Below are 17,223 nucleotides of genomic sequence, written 5' to 3' on the forward strand. Positions count from 1 at the left end.
CTTTTCTTGACATCCGTTTCCAATTCTGCAGAGAAAGGATATTGCCTTGCCCAGGAAGACATGGTAACAATAGCTGGTATTATTGAGCACGGGTGCACGTGCCAAGCACTGGTGGACGCATTCTACATAAATTTGCTGATTTGACCCTCAAAACAATTCTACGATTCACACCCAAGTGACCTGCTTCTTGGCTGCATCTCTACAGCTCCAGCATCTCCTGGTCCTGAGCAGCTCACATCCAGGGAGCATCCTTTCCCAGGGGCCTCTGGAGGCCCATGACTAGCTCCACCACCACTCCATCTTTGTGCGATGCTCTCTCACATTTATAGGGGCTCAGGGGAAGGCCACCCCCCCAGGACCGACAAAGCACTCTGGCCCCAAGCTGACTTCTGGTATTTCACTGTCAAGTGAAAACTGAGTCCGTGGTAATGTTCCTGTAATAATATCAAAATCAAAAAGAAAAGAGGAGGGAAATTCTGCTGCCAGCTGAAATGAGCCTCAGGCACATTTTTGTTTTCTTTTTTTTCATGGTTTTTCAACACCTGCCTTCGCTCTCCCACTCTCCCAACAAAATATGGCTTAGGTTGCCTTGCAGAATTATCAAAAGACTGGCCAGCAGATCTCTGCAAGAAAGTCTGCAGTGGGTGGTCTGTGTGCAATGTCTTGGTGGTCTTTAGCTCAGTCCCTCCAGACCAAATTTCAAGTTTACAGCGGTCTTTCCCTAATTGCCATCAGAAACTGGAAATATCCTGGAAACATGAGAATCCCCCTCTGAACTCCTGAGTCGGCCCAGCGGTAGTTTATTCAACGTAAAAGTGTTTTTTTCCCTCCCCTTTGCTATTTTTTGTTTTCTTATTCTTTCTGTTTCAATGGACCCAGCTTTGTTCTTCCACAATTTCGGGCTCACAAGACTAGAGGATTTCCTGAGACAAGCAGCTGGGCCTATTTTTCTGGAGGGTCTGCTTCCCATTTTGTCCATAGCCCTCTTCTTCTGAGAAGCTTCCACTGTCAATAGAAAGAAGGCCAGCTCTCTCAGGTGGAGCCTTCTGGGTAGTCGACGGTGGCAAATGTGATCACAAAAAGTTGGTGGGCTGCAGCCATCCTGTCCCCACTGCACTGCTGCACTATGGGCTGCTGGGCCCCATGAGGACTGTGTCCAGCCGTCTCAGAGCATCTATGACACCACTGCCATTGCTGATGTGCTTGGGTGTCCCCATGACTGTGACAACCAGAAGGACCAGGGCGCCGTCTTCCTCCAGTCCTGACCCCCAGCCCCTAGCATGGAACCCAGCATAGAGTAAGCATCCAATAAATGCTGCCTGAAATGAAGGAACAGATTCAGCCCAAACCTGCCCAGTGGCTGTTCAAGGCCAAGTACTTTGGAGATAGCCTAGATTCCACATCTGGCTCTACCACACTTTCTAACTCTGCCTTAGCCTCAGTTTCTCCATCTCTAAAATGGGGATAATCAGAGTACCTGTGCCATAGATGTATTGCGAAGATTACGCGTGTTAAAAGCACTTAGCCCAGTGCCTGACACACAGAAGTCACCTGACACATAAATATTTCCTGTTTGTGAATAACTACCCCTTACTCATCCCCATCCACCCCTTCCAGAGCTGCTATAGTAGTCGATGTGCTCTGATCAAAGAAAGGGCTGCGTCAAGGAACCCCGGTTCCGATCTCCATTGTGCGGGGGCCCCAACGGTCACTTAGTCACTCAGCCTCGGCCTCTGTGGCCTGCATTAGGCTGGGGTCACTCCACCTCACCTAACTGACTTGCAGATTGGCTATGAGACAGCACGACCTACCAGATGTGGACATGTGCGGAAAAGCAAAATCCAGACTCTCAAATCTGCTGCCAAGTTTTGTTCTGGCAAAGCAGTTCGAAGTCTAGCACTCCACGGACCTCGCTACATGCCCCATGGCGCCTGCGTCTCTCTGGGGCTCTGCCAGCCTCTGCCTGCCATGATCCACACCCCCGACCCCTGCCATCAAGACAATGCAGAGCGTCTCCTTGGCCCGCAGTCCTCACCGGGATCCCTGCTGGAAATTAAACCAGCTTAAGGGCGAACACCCAGACGACCTCCCTCTGGCCCACAACGTCACTGCAGCAGGACACGAGGCTTCCCCCACGGGAGCAGCAACTTCTCATTTCCACATCCTTTCACTGTGCTTCCAGGCTCCAAAGCCGTTGGGTTTTTTTCTTCCCCTTTTTCCAAAAAGGGCATCTTAGTTTGGAGACTCTTAAACCTATTTGCGTTCCCAACATAAGCTCTTGAGCATAAAATTCATTTCAGCATGGGGGTCTCTTCCTCTTTTCTTTCCTTCCTTTCATTGTGAAGCTTTCATGAATTCATAAACAGCCCTAGTGGTTTTAGCATCAGTGTCTTATATGAGGCGGGGATTTGTTCTCTCTCTTTCTCTCTCTCCCTTTCTCCCTCCCTCCCTCCCCCCCACCCCCCACACACACCCTGCAATGGCGTTAGCCACAATCCTGTTCTCCTCCCTCCCACCTCTAGACCTGTCCTACCCCTGGCTCAGTCAGCGCTCTCTTTCCTGGCCTCCTGTGGGAACACTGCCACATAAAATAACAAAATATTCATATGGTAAGCCACGTTAAAACCTTGGGAAGATTTAAGCCTGGGCTTCATGTCACGGACGCTCCCTCTTGTAATGTGTATTCCAATCTCGGTGTCAGTGGAGCTGTGATCAGAATATCCAAGGTCTCACAAAAGATTCAGGGCTTCCTGACTTCCCTGACATTTGCTGTTTCATGTTGTTCCTGCTGGTTCCCTTTCAGCCTCTGAAGAGTTCACAGTCCCTTTCAACTCGCCCCTGAAGATGGCAAACTTGCCGAGAAAGTCTAGGAACTCAGGACAAGTATAGGACCTAAGTCGTCCTGGGAATTTAGCTGTGACCGGGGTTAGGGTTCTTTAGTTTCTTTTGTTGGCTTCTTTTGGTTGGTTGAGGGTTTTTCTAAGATGGCATGGCTGCTGCCTTCTCTGTGGTACCTGGAAGTAGGATTTAGGAATCCAAAAGGGTAACAAGACTTGATGAAGATTTTCCCTCTTCACCCTGAATGCTCTGGAGGGGTGGGTTGCGTATGCCTGACTCAGTGTGTTCACATCTTTCAGGTTCTTTTTATGATTAAATCATAATAAGACTGTATTTATTATCTAACCTCGACTGTATGTATTATCTAAACCTTGAAAAGCATTGAGGCTGTCATTTGTAGGGGTGGCAGTCCCTCAAATAGGGGCCAACACATTCTCTGATGGTCAAGTTTAAAGACAGGTATGTTATGTGTGTGTGTTGCACAACAAACACCACACTGGTATGGACACAGGTAGTCTAAACATTCAAGCAAGGTGTATTATGATTTAAGGAAGCCAGATGTAACTAAAGGGGTGCTTGTGAACAGATCTTTTGGTTTACTATGAGGATCATCATAGGCGTCTTAGCCAGACGCACAGGCAGATTTCTAATATGATTTACTTTCCATTCATGCAATTTATACCCAGCTTCTCAGAAACATTTATTCACATTTAGTGAATAAACTGAGTTACACTATACTTCTTAAGGATGTCACACATCTTCACAAAAAAAATCCCTGATGCACCTACAGAGATGGCGAGAAAAGAAGAAAAGACACACTGTCGTCATATGGCTAACATTACCCAGCCATCGGAGGCCAGAGGAACAGAAAAGAACAACAGATTCAAGACACTTTCAAGATACCGCTTAGTAAGTCACAAGTGTGTAAAATTTTTAAAAAGAAGGGGAAAAAAAAGCAAATGTAGAACTCCAAAACTCAGGCAATCAAAAACTAAACGCCTTTCAAAATTTAATCTCTTTTGAAAACATATTATCTTAATTATTTCTGTAAATGCTGTGGCCATTAGGCAAATTAACACAAAACCCCAGATCAAAGTGCCATTCACACACAGACAACTTGCATAACATTAGGTAGCATGAAGGTGAACAGGTGCTATAAACAACTTCTTGGAATGTTTTTAATGTATCCACTAATAAAACCTTCTGAAGAGGTTAAAAAAATGCTAGAACACAAATTGATAATTAAAGGCAAGTTGATGGTACCTCAAAATTAAAGCTGTCAAGTGAGAAAATTATAATCAAAATTGTCTCTCTGTACTTCTCAAATCCTTCCCTGTGTAGTCACATAATATAAACATACATATGTATATATATGCATGTTTCTGCATATGCATATGAAAAATCAAAGAGGCAAACACATAGCGGTGAATCACAGATAACACAAAAAGAATATGCAATCCAGTTTCATAAATAGATATACCTATAAACACACACCCTCCGACACAGGCGGGCAAACAGGACATTTCCTGTTATAGAGCAATGTAGTTCTGAGAAATCATATGCACGGTTTTCAGGATTGAGTTCTGTTACATTCTTTGGAGAGTACATTATTTAAGAGAAGTCCACAGTCAGATATTTCTGGAAGTAAAGAATCCTATCATTCATCATATTTGGTAACTACAGGTTTTTTTTTCATTACCAGACATAGCCCATATTTTTTACTTAGAGTAAAATTTATTTTTTTCAAAGACATAATACTGTATAAATGCGTGCTTCTCAACAGGGGGTGAGTTCGCCCCCGGGGCACACCTGGCAATGTCTGGAGACATTTATGGTTGTCACAGTGGAGGAATGGAGATGCTGCTGGCATCTATGGTAGTGAACAGGGATGCAGCTAAACATCTTCAGTGCACAGGATAGCCCCTCTCAACAAAGAATTTTCTGGACTAAAAAGGTCAATAGTGCAGAGGTTGGGAAACCCGAATATGGATTATCACAAACATTTCAAAATTCCTCAAATCATGTCCCTCAAAGACTTGAAAAATGAGAAGCTGGAAAACATAAAAGAGAACTTTTTAAAATAGTATTTTGATTGTCAAAAGGATAGCTGCGTTTTGTGGATGCTACAATATATTACTTCACCTAAAATATGTTCTTTATTAAATTTTATTTATTTATTTACTTATTTATTTTAATTGGGGTATAGTTGCTTTACAATGTTGTGTTAGTTTCTACTGTATAGTGAAGTGAATCAGTCATATGTATACATATATCTCCTCTTTTTTGGATTTCCTTCCCATTTAGGTCACCACAGAGCACTAAGTAGAGTTCCCTGTGCTATACAGCAGGTTCTCATTAGTTATCTATTTTATACATAGTAGTATATATATGTCAACCCCAATCTCCCAATTCATCCCACCCTACCCCCCAACAAAGTGTGCTCTTAAAATCTACCACCTGTAGTTGCATTACAATCAAACAGTGAGAAATGCCGGAAAATCAGCAAGGATCTCAGGAAAAAAAAAACATTTACCCTGAGACACCCTTCATTGAACAAGGAGAGTATCCTAACCGATTGTGTTAAAATCAAATAAAGTAAGATATAACAAAAGCTAACTTTTTAGCCAGTGAAAAAAAGACACGTCTGGCATTTAAAGTCCTGCATGTGTGTATCCATCCAATTCCATAGCATCAGAGCTCTGATGTTCAGTAATATAATAATATTATTTGCACGATCAGTTAAGGTATAAAATGTGCGTACCCTGAGTCTTTAATATTAATAAGTCTTGTAACTAGCAGTTTCTCGCAGCTCCGAATTCTTGAGCACAACTACAAAGGGCACTTATCCTGAAAAATCTAATAAATTTACAGTTTTATATACTTCCTTCAATTGTAAAAGTCTTGTTCAATAAACTTTAAAATGCCACTATAGAGCAATAACACAGACAGTATAAACCCAGCCCTGGGAAAGCTGTGCAACCAGAAATTGTTCCCCTTTCTGCTAGAGCAATAAAGTTTTATATGTTTGAACTGACTGTAAAAAGGTTTGAATGTTGGCAACTGGGGAATAATCTGTCTTCTTTATAGTTATTATCATATTTCCCACAAGACCCCTTGGTCTGTGTCAATCCTTCTTGTATATGACACCTTTGTACTGTCAGCGAAAGCAAGACTACTTTACTTTTTTTTTTTTTAAACTATAGGACTTGTATCTGTTTTCCTTCAGATTACAGCTAACAGGAATAAATTATTTCTGACAAGCATCTATTGCAGCATTTTACCAAATAAAGCTGGTTGTGAGATGCTTTTCCAAGAGCGGGGGGAGGGGGGAACCTCCCCTCTTCTTCTCTCTCTTTCTCTCCACTGATTCAAATGCAATTTAGGGATGGGTAAATTGGAGGAAATGCCAATAAAAAGAGATTTGTAGGAAAGTTGCTCTGAATGCCAGAGCCCATTGTAACAAGGTGGTTGGGTCCTCAGGGGTGCTATTGGAGGTGTGTGGAGGAGAGGTTTAGGAAAAGGGAGAAGGAGGAACCATCCCTTTTCCTTCCAGACATGTCTCAGGTCTGAGAGCAGCTGTGCTGCTGGGTTCAGACAGAAAGCCGAATCCAGCACAAGTGGCTAGAGTTTCCCAGACTCTGACTAACAGCCAGCGAGGACACCGTGGCTCTGACCAGCAGGGGCAGACACCCGAGCTGTCACATGGAGGCTTGGGCTCTTGGTTAACACGTCATCTCACATGAAATGAGTTTAGGGTCATGATGATCAGCAAAGAGTCAGTGTGTGTGTGTTTGTGTGTATTTATGTGTGTTTGGGAGGGGCGGTGTTAAGGGGCAAAGGGTCTCTTCCCCTCTCCCTCTCCCAGCCCCACCACCATAGCTTAACAACAGATAAAGGAACCTGTACCCAGGAATCCATGACACACAACCCAACTTGACTAAAACACTCCCCTCTCTCTCCCAACTCTGCACCACCATCCTCAAGTGCCCCTGCCTTCCCGCATTTAGAATAACACAGTGGAACAAGTTAGAGAGGAATATAAATAGATACTTGCAAACACCAGGTTTTTAAAAATCAAAAGACATTATTATGGCTGGTGGTCCGTGGAACTGGCACAAGAAGTCTCTGCCCTTTGGAACAAAGTCTCTCTAAGAGACCATGGGAACAGGATGGCCAGTCACATGGAGACAGATATATACATATATGCCTGTACATACTCATCGTATAGCCCTGTGAGGGCACACGCACGCTCAAACACAACTCAGCCAACTCAAAATGAACAGTCAACTCAAATATGGAAGTTCTGGTGTGGGAGGGTAAATGCAAAATTATATTCATAAATACAGCAAATCTATCAGAATGGGGCCATGCAAATAAAACTGAGTAAATACGACTCATCTCAGTGACCTTGGGAAGAACCTGAACCTCACACTCCTGAAGGTGAGCTCAGGATGTCCTCTTTTTCCTCCTCATTCTCCCTATCTCCACGAGTGCTCAGGGCCACATACTGACACGTTCTCCTCACCCAGTTCGGACAACAAACATTCTAACCTATGTACGGTGACACCAAAAATCCTCGTCACCATAAGCACCTCATACTATCGGGAGGCTCAAGGAGCACTGTGCCCCCTCTTACTCCCCACCCCACCCCAGCACTGCTACAGACTACACTTGTTAACAAAGGTGGACTCCCATGCCTGTTAATATCCCTTAAAATGGCAGCTGCCTCCTGGAAAACCATGGATCCATACTAACGGTTTTTTATTCTCTTCGAAATAGGTTCTTGATATAGGTCAAAAGTTCTTGGGTTGGGTCATATATCACAGTGATATTAATAAAAGGACAACAGATGCTTTTTTAAATTTGGGGTATGTAACACAGATATAGAAAAGTACACAAATCACACGTGTACAGCTCAGTGAAAAAATACAAAATGCTTTACAAATGTGCACATCATCCTCCTGCAAAGCCCATGCTAATCATCTCTGTATCCTTCTCAATTTTTCTATGTGCTGTTGAAGTGAGCACCTCCACCCCCAGTGGAATGGAAGAGGAGTGGAGGTAGAGGTATTTCCCAAAGAGTAAAGTATGTGCCACAGGCATCGAATTCATCAAAGGTGTTCATGAAATGCAGAGTTCCAGGCCACAGAGCAAACCTGCTGAGGCCAAGCCTGTGAAGCTGCATTTCATAAACACCCCCGGGTTATTCTTGAGAACAACTGACAATGCCTGCTAATACACCAGCAATGCCCCTCCTGAACCCCAATCATTCCCTTTTTTCAAAGATGAAGGGCCTCAGCACACACATTTCTGAGATCATAGTTGGTGAAGTTCAAAGACTGGCACTGTGTTTTGACACAGAAAAGAAAGGGATTTAGAAAAATAACTAATCAACAAGGGAAAAGAATTGTCCTGGAAGCTCTGCATCATTCTGCCTTTCCCCTGAACTCTGTAGTCTGCAAATCTTACTATTCTGGGCATCCTAGTGGAATTTTAAAAATGCAGAGAGGCAAGAGTCTCCTGAAAAGGCCAGAAGTTGGATCTCTCCTCCTCTTCCTTTATTATTGTCCTCTTTATAAATTTTAAACAAATCCAGGGATCTGTACCTCACAGGTCCTAAAATACACCTTCCTTCCTGAACCCAAAAGGAGCTGGCTTGTGTCGGGACATATTTCAAGACAATATCCTGGGACCGCAGAGGTGCTCAGGAAGATACCATGGTAGGGGCTCAGCCTTTAGAATAAGTAAGGAGTGCAAGGAACCCACTAGCCCAGGGAAGACTCTCATGTAGAGCGTCTGGTGTTACTGTTCCCAAGCTTATAGATTCTCTCCATTATCTGATTATATGTGGAACTGGACCAAAACATAAATAGAGCAAAAAAAGGCAGATCAGTGGGCATTAGGTATTACTGCTACGTTCTACTACTTCTCAACTATCAATGTTACTGCAGATGCTACTACTACTACTGTAACTAACAAGTTCTGATGCCTGCTATGTGTGACGCATCACTCTACACTCTGTAGATGCATCATCGCATCTAATCCTCAGAGCTTCTCTTACTCGGATGTACCAACAATATTATTTAGTGAGAGACAAGATCCTGTCACAGGTTAGTACCATTTTTCTTTATACATGGATTTCATTCCCATCCCATTCAAGGCTGAATATAAGGATGTCTGAGTGTGTAAACTAGACAAGTGCAGGAAGAGAACTTTTCTGTTAGAAACTGTCAATAAGTTGAGGAAATAACAAGAGAGGCTCTATACTAGATGCCTTGGGACAACCAAAGATACCTTCTTTCTATAAGGAACAGCTAGTCTAGTGAGAAAAACCAGAAAAAGCAAAAGAAAGCTCTATGTTATAAAAGCATTGTAACGAAGTAGATGACAAATCATTGAAGAAGAGGGTGGTGAGATGCCAATTATAAGAAAAAGTATATACAGGATATATCCTTTTTTGGAGAAAATTTTAATACCCTTAGCAAGATAGTCTCATGTGAAACAATCAGAGAAATACCAAATAACTGTACAGAGCCAGCTGTTACATACAGTAGTACAAATCTGAAAAATCAAGAGAAGAGAAGATTCAATGCAAGTTGTAATTACTGGGAAAAAAATAAGAAGCAGCAAAGTTTGAAGGATGGATAGAGACTCGATATACATAGAAGACAAAAAAGCAACCCAGGAGGAGAGGGGGTACAGCAAGGCAACCAACTTGCCTGGAAGGTCTGGACCCATGAGTGAGAGAGAGAAATAGGGAAAAGGATGCAGGGAGAAAGACTGTCCCCTCACCTCACCAGTGGGCACCACATGCTAACGTAAGACTTGGAGCAGAGTCCAGACCACGGTTGACCGGGCCAGCCAACCTAGGTCCTTCGGCTCCTGTGGAAATACTGAGGATCTCTGAAAGCTTAAATGACAATCCAAAAATCCCCAGAATGTGGACCGTCTTAAGGACAGGGTTCCTAGTGACATGACCTCAGAGGCAGCAGCTAGATCTCAGAGGATGAGGTTGGGCTGAGGAACGTCTTCTATAGAAGAGCTCCAGAGAAAGATCCAAAAGCTGCTAGAGGTGAGGTCTGTGCTTCAGCAAGAAGCACTTTCCAAACTAAACGAAGGACAATGATGGACACGGACTAAGGGTCCTTCTAACTCCAAAATTCAGTGATTCTGTGAAAACCCTGAACAGGAATGTGACAGAACAGGCATACCACAACTCTTAGGTGACTACGGTCCCCTACAAGAGTTTCCGAGGCTCCCACTGATCCGGTGCCTACAATATAAACATCCAGCCAGGGTGCTGTCCTTGCTGATGTGACCACCACTGAAAGCAAAGAGACACACTTTAACATCAGACAAGAACAGCACTGTTTGGGTAAAAGCATGTGAAGCTGCTAGCTTGAAAACATTAATTTCTTGGGTGAAGTTCTTTACTGGATCCTTGATACACAGGTATTGTTTTGTCACTAACTGCAGAAATAATGGTAATACTTTGGTGCTTGCGTAATGTTTTATAGCCTGCCCACACTTTCATTAGTATGAGTATGTTTAATCTTGATAATAAATCTATGAGGTGTTATTATCCCCACACCATAGATGAGAAAACTAACACCCAGAGAGGGTAAATGACTTGCTCAAGGCCACACAGCATGTAATCACCAGAGCTAGATGAGGGCCCCTATTAACCAAGTCCTCACAGTTTACTAAATGCTTGCCATGTGCAAGACACAGGGCTGGCCACCACCAGGACACAAAGATGGGTCGTAAAGGTCACGGGAACCCAATACAAAGGGAAAGCACCTTGCTCATGGAACCTGGTCACCTTTCAGTTCACTTCCCTTCATGTTACCTAGGCTGGCTGGACTCCTTCCATCATCCCATCTGAGGCCGGGTCTCCCCCTGGCATGCTCACCTTTATTACGCCTCCAGCATAGGCTCTGTACTACTTGACAAGGAGGTAATAAAGAGGACCGCTGTCGCTCCTCTCCCTCCCATCTCACAGCAAAGCCACCACATCCCAGGCAGTGGGAAAATAGCTAGGCATTGGCTACATGAAGTGGCAGGGAATCTTCTGGGGCCACTAAGGAAGCCGAGTAACATGAATCATGAACTTCTCTCCCAGGGAACCAAAGCACCCCTCAGCAGTCCCCAGTGGAGAAATCAACAGAGCCCCCAGCTCCCCCAGCATGCCTCCCTGCTTCTCCCTAACCTAGCAATCAGGGCATGTTCTGCTTCCTGCAGCCCCGGGGATCTCGAGCCCCTCGGGAGCTGCCAAGGCTTTCTGATGTACAGGCTGCTGCTAATACTGTGTTATTAAGCACACATTTGTCTCCACTCCTCTGCGCACGCCTGCTTCCCTGCCTGAAGAAAAGCCACACACGTGCTCGCACAGAGGGACACGGCGGAGAGCCCTGGCACCCACAAAGGGAAATCAGCATGCCAAGGGTTAAGCATACCCTGTAATAAGCATCTCTGTTCCGGCATGTGGCGAAAGCCCATTACCTCCTGCCACATTACCTCATTCATTTCTTATATGCGGATGGTTTATTTTCCCATGAGCACCCTGGCTCTCAGTATTAAGTCCCCTCCTTCGCCTCTATTTCTCTATCCATCACATTTAACACTCTGACAGTAACAGTCTATAATGTTTCTATTCTACAAAACCGCTCTGTCAACTCCGGGCTTCCAGAGCAGCAACTGAGGAAAATAAATAACATCAACGCCAGGGACGACAGCATCACAGCTCCCTTTCTGCTGGGCTTTTTTTTTATTTTATATTATTCTAAAAAGGGAACAAAAAAAAAGAAAGGGGATGGGGGAAGGTAGAAGCAAGGAAGAGAATTTCCTTCTCATCCAGTAGACAGACCTGAAGGGGTAGGCACGGCATTTCCCTTCCAGGCAAAGAAGTGATTTCCCCTCTCTGCTCTCAAATCCCCTGACCACCCCCCTTCCACGTTCATGGTGGTTTATGGAAGCACTGGTATTTACTGCACTGCATTCCCTCCACCTGCCACCACAGAAGCAAAGCAACAACGTCGAGTGGGTACAGGGCACCCCATTCACAGTGTAGGGTGATTCATAAATTCTTGTCTTCTTTTCTGGAACAAGAGTCCATGGAGGAGATGCAGGCTGTCCATGGGTCTATAACCTTTGTTCTGGGGAGACACCCAGGGAACAGAGACTCTGGAAGCCAGGAGCAGGTAGAAAGGTAAGAAAACATTAACTCCTGAGAAAGAAACCACTCTAGAAAGCTGCCCTGTCTCCCTATTCCTAGGGGTTTACCAAAACTGGGTTGATTTCATCTCTTTAGATATAAATCACTTAAAAACATGTTATCTTTCCTCTAGCTTCTTTAAAAGATATCCAGATAGATAGATAGGTGGATGATCTTGAACATAACTTGGCTTCCTCTTCAGAACCCAAATCATTCATCATTACGAATGCCAATTATCACCCAGGTCCACTGCTAGGTGGGAGTCTGCAAGCCTGTTTTACGTAAACTCCGTCTACTGGGCTTTTTAGATTTATACTGAGCCTCGCGGAGTTTCCTCTTCTTCGTAGGTAGTACAGTGTTATAGTTCACACGGCTGTGGTACCAGATTCTGGAAGCCAAAGCTGACCTTGATTGATGGGTTGTGGGACCTTGTTTCTGATCCCCTCCCTGCTGGGTCCTCACCTGTAAAATGGAGACAATCGTGTTTCCTAGCTCCTGGGGTGGTTGTGAGGATTCCCTGAGTTAATTGCCATGAGTGTTAAAGACAGTGTCTGCCAGTAGTTAAGTGCCCAGTAAATATTAGTGATGACCATGCATATATTCTAGCAGGGGTGGGGAAACCAGACAACCATCCAGTTAGAATCATGTTTGAAATAAGAGTCAAGGGGTTTGGCGGGGGGTGGCCTTTGGGCACCCTGTCGAGTCAATTACACAAACTGATGTGCTCGGAGCCTTTACTGGGTCACATAGAGACCTTCTGTGCCAACGCCCCCTCGCTTCACGTGGGGGAGGCTGGCAACAGTGGGTGCTGAATGGTGAGATGTATCGATAACTACAGCGAGATTCATTCAGGATCAGGAAAGAACGAGGGGACGGAAGACAAAACGAGAAAAACAACTAACTGCCTTTCACTGAACACAGCCAAACACAATTCTGTGATTCCTTCTATTCATCTGCACAGGGCTGTTTCTCAAAGAACGGGAATAAGAGGTACTGTGTATGAAACTGCCTTGATAAGTATGAAATACCCTGTGCATCATTATTTTTACCAACAGGACCATTACTGTTACTCAGCTTTGCACCCAAGAGCAGTTAAAAGGCACTTTGTTGTTGTTGTTTTGTTTCTGTTTTATGTTGAGTTATAATTAATTCACAATGTTGTGTTACTTTCAGGGGTACAGCAAAGTGATTTAGCTTATATATATGTATGTATACATACATACATATATTCTTTTTCAGATTCTTTTCCATTATAGGTTATTACAGGATATTATATATACTTCCCTGTGCTATACAGTAGGACCTTATTGCTTACCTATTCTATATAATCGTAGTGTGTATCAGTTAATCCCGCACTTTTAAACCTAAAGGTATTCAGAGGTGGGCATCTCGCTTTCTCCCTCTGCTCCTACATAAGGGGTCGTGGAATTTCTTTTTTCCATCTCAGGTGTGGTAGAATGGAGAAAAGGACAGGTTCGGGGCCTAACCCTCTCGATAATGGGTACCATGGGGATTCACTCACATCCACCTCGACTGCCCAGACCCACTCCCCCGCAAGGGGACGTCAGACTCCGGCACATCTCAGCCTTAGAACTACGCCTGCATTCCAACTGAAGGGGCCGATGAGAGAAAAAAGTTAAGACCAAGTGGGATGGAGTATTTCTGATACCCGGAGGCAAGGAGGAACTGGTTCCCAATACTTCATTTCTTGTCTGGTTCAATTCTAAACATCACAAACAACTTACTGAGGAAAGAGTACTTCTGCTTTTATGATGTTTCTGTGTTGCAGGCCAGGGCGGGTGATGTAAGGACTCTACTCAGACTGACTTTATATCATTATTTTATTTTATTTTTTAAATTTATTTCATTTATTTATTTATGGCTGCATTGGGTCCTCGTTGCTGCGCGCGGGCTTTCTCTAGTTATCGTGAGCGGGGGCTACTCTTCATTCAGTGCGCGGGCTTCTCACTGCGGTGGCTTCTCTCGTTGCAGAGCATGGGCTCTAGGCGTGCGGGCTGCAGTAGTTGTGGCACACGGGCTCAGTAGTGGTAGCTCGCGGGCTCTAGAGCACAGGCTCAGCAGTTGTGGCGCACGGGCTTAGTTGCTCCGCGCCATGTGGGATCTTCCCGGACCAGGGCTCAAACCCGTGTCCCCTGCATTGACAGGTGGGTTCTTAACCACTGCGCCACCAGGGAAGCCCTATTTCATTATGTTAAGTGATCATACTTCATTAGTGCCACTCATAGTACCCCTTGACACTTTAATCTTTCTATTTTGGTGACAGAAAGGCATAGGTGACCTCATGGCACCAAAGGTGTTCCCCCTAGGGAAGGAGTGAGCCTTTCATATAATTTCTTTCCAACAAATTAACATGGAGAATGCCTATGTATAAAGAAGGCACTGGAGGGATAATACATAGGTAGGCACAGTTCCTGTGTTCAAACGTTTGTAATTTAGTGAAGAGAGAGGAACTTAGGAACAAATGACTAAAATTAAAGGTTGAATAAAGGGTTGAAAAATAATAAAATACATGCTAATAAAAGCTATAGGTATTTGTTATAGGAACAAGGTAGAGGGGTAATTAATCTGAATGGGGGTCTTAGGAGAGCTTCCAGATTTTCACAGAAAGAGTGATTTGGGGGAGGCTACAGAGCTTTCTTTTGGTCATTAAGGGTTCAGCTGTTAGAGTCATTCAACCGAGGTTCAAATCCTTATTCTGCCAATTCCTACATGGGTCATTTAGGGCAAGTTATTTAACCCCTCTAAGCTCAGTTTACTGGTCCATATAATGGGGACAATGATAGTATAGGCCTCACAGCTTTGCAGGGAGCATTAAAAGAAATAATGAATGGTAATAACACAGTGCCTGTTAACCTCTAAGTTAGTATTAGCTATTTTTATTATGATTATCCTTCCCCAAACCCTATGAAGTAGGTGACTTTATGATCTTCACTTTCAGTATTGAGGAAACAAACACAAGACAAATTAGGTGCCCTGCCCGGTGTCACATAGTAGATGGAGGATCCAGGACACAAATTCGGGTCAGTCTGACTCCAAAGTCCAAGTTCTTTCTTTCCCACTCTATTTTATTCTGATCGACTGCAAACTCTGGCTCCTCACAGAAAGGAGGCCCCAGAAACTTGAGAGCTAAGTCTTGGAATCACCTGCAAATAAAGTATGATTCTAGGAGATCACGCTTTGTCTCTAGGGAGACAAAGTCAAATGAATGTCAGAGATGTAGCCCATAAAAAAAAATGAACAATTATACAGAAGCAGTCACAATATTCTATGAAACTAAATAATTTGCCCCAATTTGTAATGAACGAAACTCTAGCCAGCATCCAAATTCCCTTCCTTTCCTAATTTCCTTGCTTTTATTAATGCCAAGCCCATCCTCTCAGGTAACCAGATTGGAAAACCTATAAACACAGACACATAGAAGTAAAGACGGACGACATCTCAGAGCCTAGTTCAAACCTGCACACAACGCAACAGAGGCTTCTGTGACAACCCTGGCAAAGCCTCATTTCTGACAGTTACAGGCTTAAGTGGGCATCTGTGACCACACCTTCTGGCTATTTGGGGACAGTTATAATTGTTAAACAGTTTTTCATTGTACTGAGTCATCTGTCACCTCAAAAGTTAATAAATGAATTAAATGATTCAGTCATCCTTGAGTCGTACCTATCCTTCAGCCTCCTTCTCTAGGTGGTCACCAAGCTCTGCTAATCTTTCTTTCAAAATAGCCTGATCCTTTTCATTCCCAAAAATACCATTCGTTTACTCAGACCCCGTGTCCTTTTGTCTCCCGGCGGAAGTTCCTGTCTCCGATCTCTCTCCAGTCTAGTACGCCCTGCCCATTTTCACCAGACAGGAGGTCCTTAACTCTGGTTTCAGTATATGTCATCTGTGCTCAAGGAACCACTGGGCCGCCATTTCTTACCACTTAACTAAACCCTTCTGCTGGACACTCAGTGCTACAGGATCAATAACAACCACATGGGCCTCATTTTACCCACTGCATCCTCTTCTCAATATTTCCTCCAATTTGGTCTAGATGACCATTTCAGAGGACAGTCCCACAAACAGACCATGCATATAGAATCAGGTGTATAGAAGTTTTATAGAACATGTCTAGGGCCATATAACCACACATGGATGAGCTAGGACTTGCTCCTTACCTTCCCTGTCTAGGGCCATCAAGACAGGATATGGTACTAAAGGTGCCTGACTCTGCAGAATGTTGGGATCAGTGGGTAAGATGGTATCTATATGACTCCCTCTTTCATACAGTGAATGATTATGGGGCTCCTACTATATGCCCAAGCCTGTCCTAAAACATTGGAAGAAGAATATAAAAAGACAATAAACTCAAAGTACTTACAGTCCAATGGGAAAATAAACATGTTAAAATTAAAATTATGTGCAAAAAATAAAATTACAAAGACTAAGTAATATAAGCTGTATATTACCTTGAAGGAATATACAAGGCAAAATGAACACAAAGAAGAAATATCTAACACTGGATCAGAGTACTCAGGCTAGGATTTGCACAATTAGCACAATTAGTTTCACCATGGGGATGGTAGGTATGGGAATTCCTAATAGAGGAGACGATTTCAGAAGTATGAGGGAAAAAAAAGTAGCAGGTTTTAGGTATTTGCAGCCTGTGATGAAATAGAAGAAAATGGTAGGAAAGAGCCCTGGAGAAATTGACAAGGGCTAGATCATAAGGTTAACATAGGTTACACTAAAGTCTTCAGGTTTCATCCTGAAGACTTCAGCCTTGCGTCCATCATACCTGCACACTCAATGATGATCAGATTTAAAGCATACTCCAGAGGGTATGCCACAGAAATGCACAATTCCCAGCAGGCTATAAAGCTACGTCTTCTCTTCCACTCAGGAAAGCATATGGGACTTCAAGTGAGTGAAAGTGACATTTTTATGGTGATAATTTGAATTAGTTTAGAATTTTAAATAATTTGCAAACCTCAGGTCTTAGACTGTTATTAATATCAAAATTACTTGTGACATACTTCACAACCGATCATGGCACAATAGTTTTGAGATTCAGGACTACAGCTTTCGACATTGGGACTGCCAGTGAAGAATTCTCAATAGGGGTACGGCAAGCAGGTTTGCATGTTAAGAGGGTCATGGTGGGCCTT

At 43.7% G+C, this 17,223-nt stretch overlaps 1 protein-coding gene and 1 non-coding gene across 5 annotated transcripts in view; both read right to left on the minus strand.

The window, feature by feature from the left end:
* The window catches only part of PBX1 (PBX homeobox 1), a 285,866-nt gene that overhangs the window by 136,884 nt on the left and 131,759 nt on the right, over positions 1-17,223 (minus strand). The gene's annotated exons all lie outside the window — the stretch shown is intronic.
* Positions 7,761-7,864, minus strand: LOC112062435 (U6 spliceosomal RNA). The gene has a single exon (XR_002890731.1). It is a non-coding gene; the product is annotated as a U6 spliceosomal RNA (small nuclear RNA).

The sequence above is a fragment of the Physeter macrocephalus genome, chromosome 4 (genome assembly GCF_002837175.3).
Source record: "Physeter macrocephalus isolate SW-GA chromosome 4, ASM283717v5, whole genome shotgun sequence".
Classification (NCBI taxonomy): domain Eukaryota; kingdom Metazoa; phylum Chordata; class Mammalia; order Artiodactyla; family Physeteridae; genus Physeter; species Physeter macrocephalus.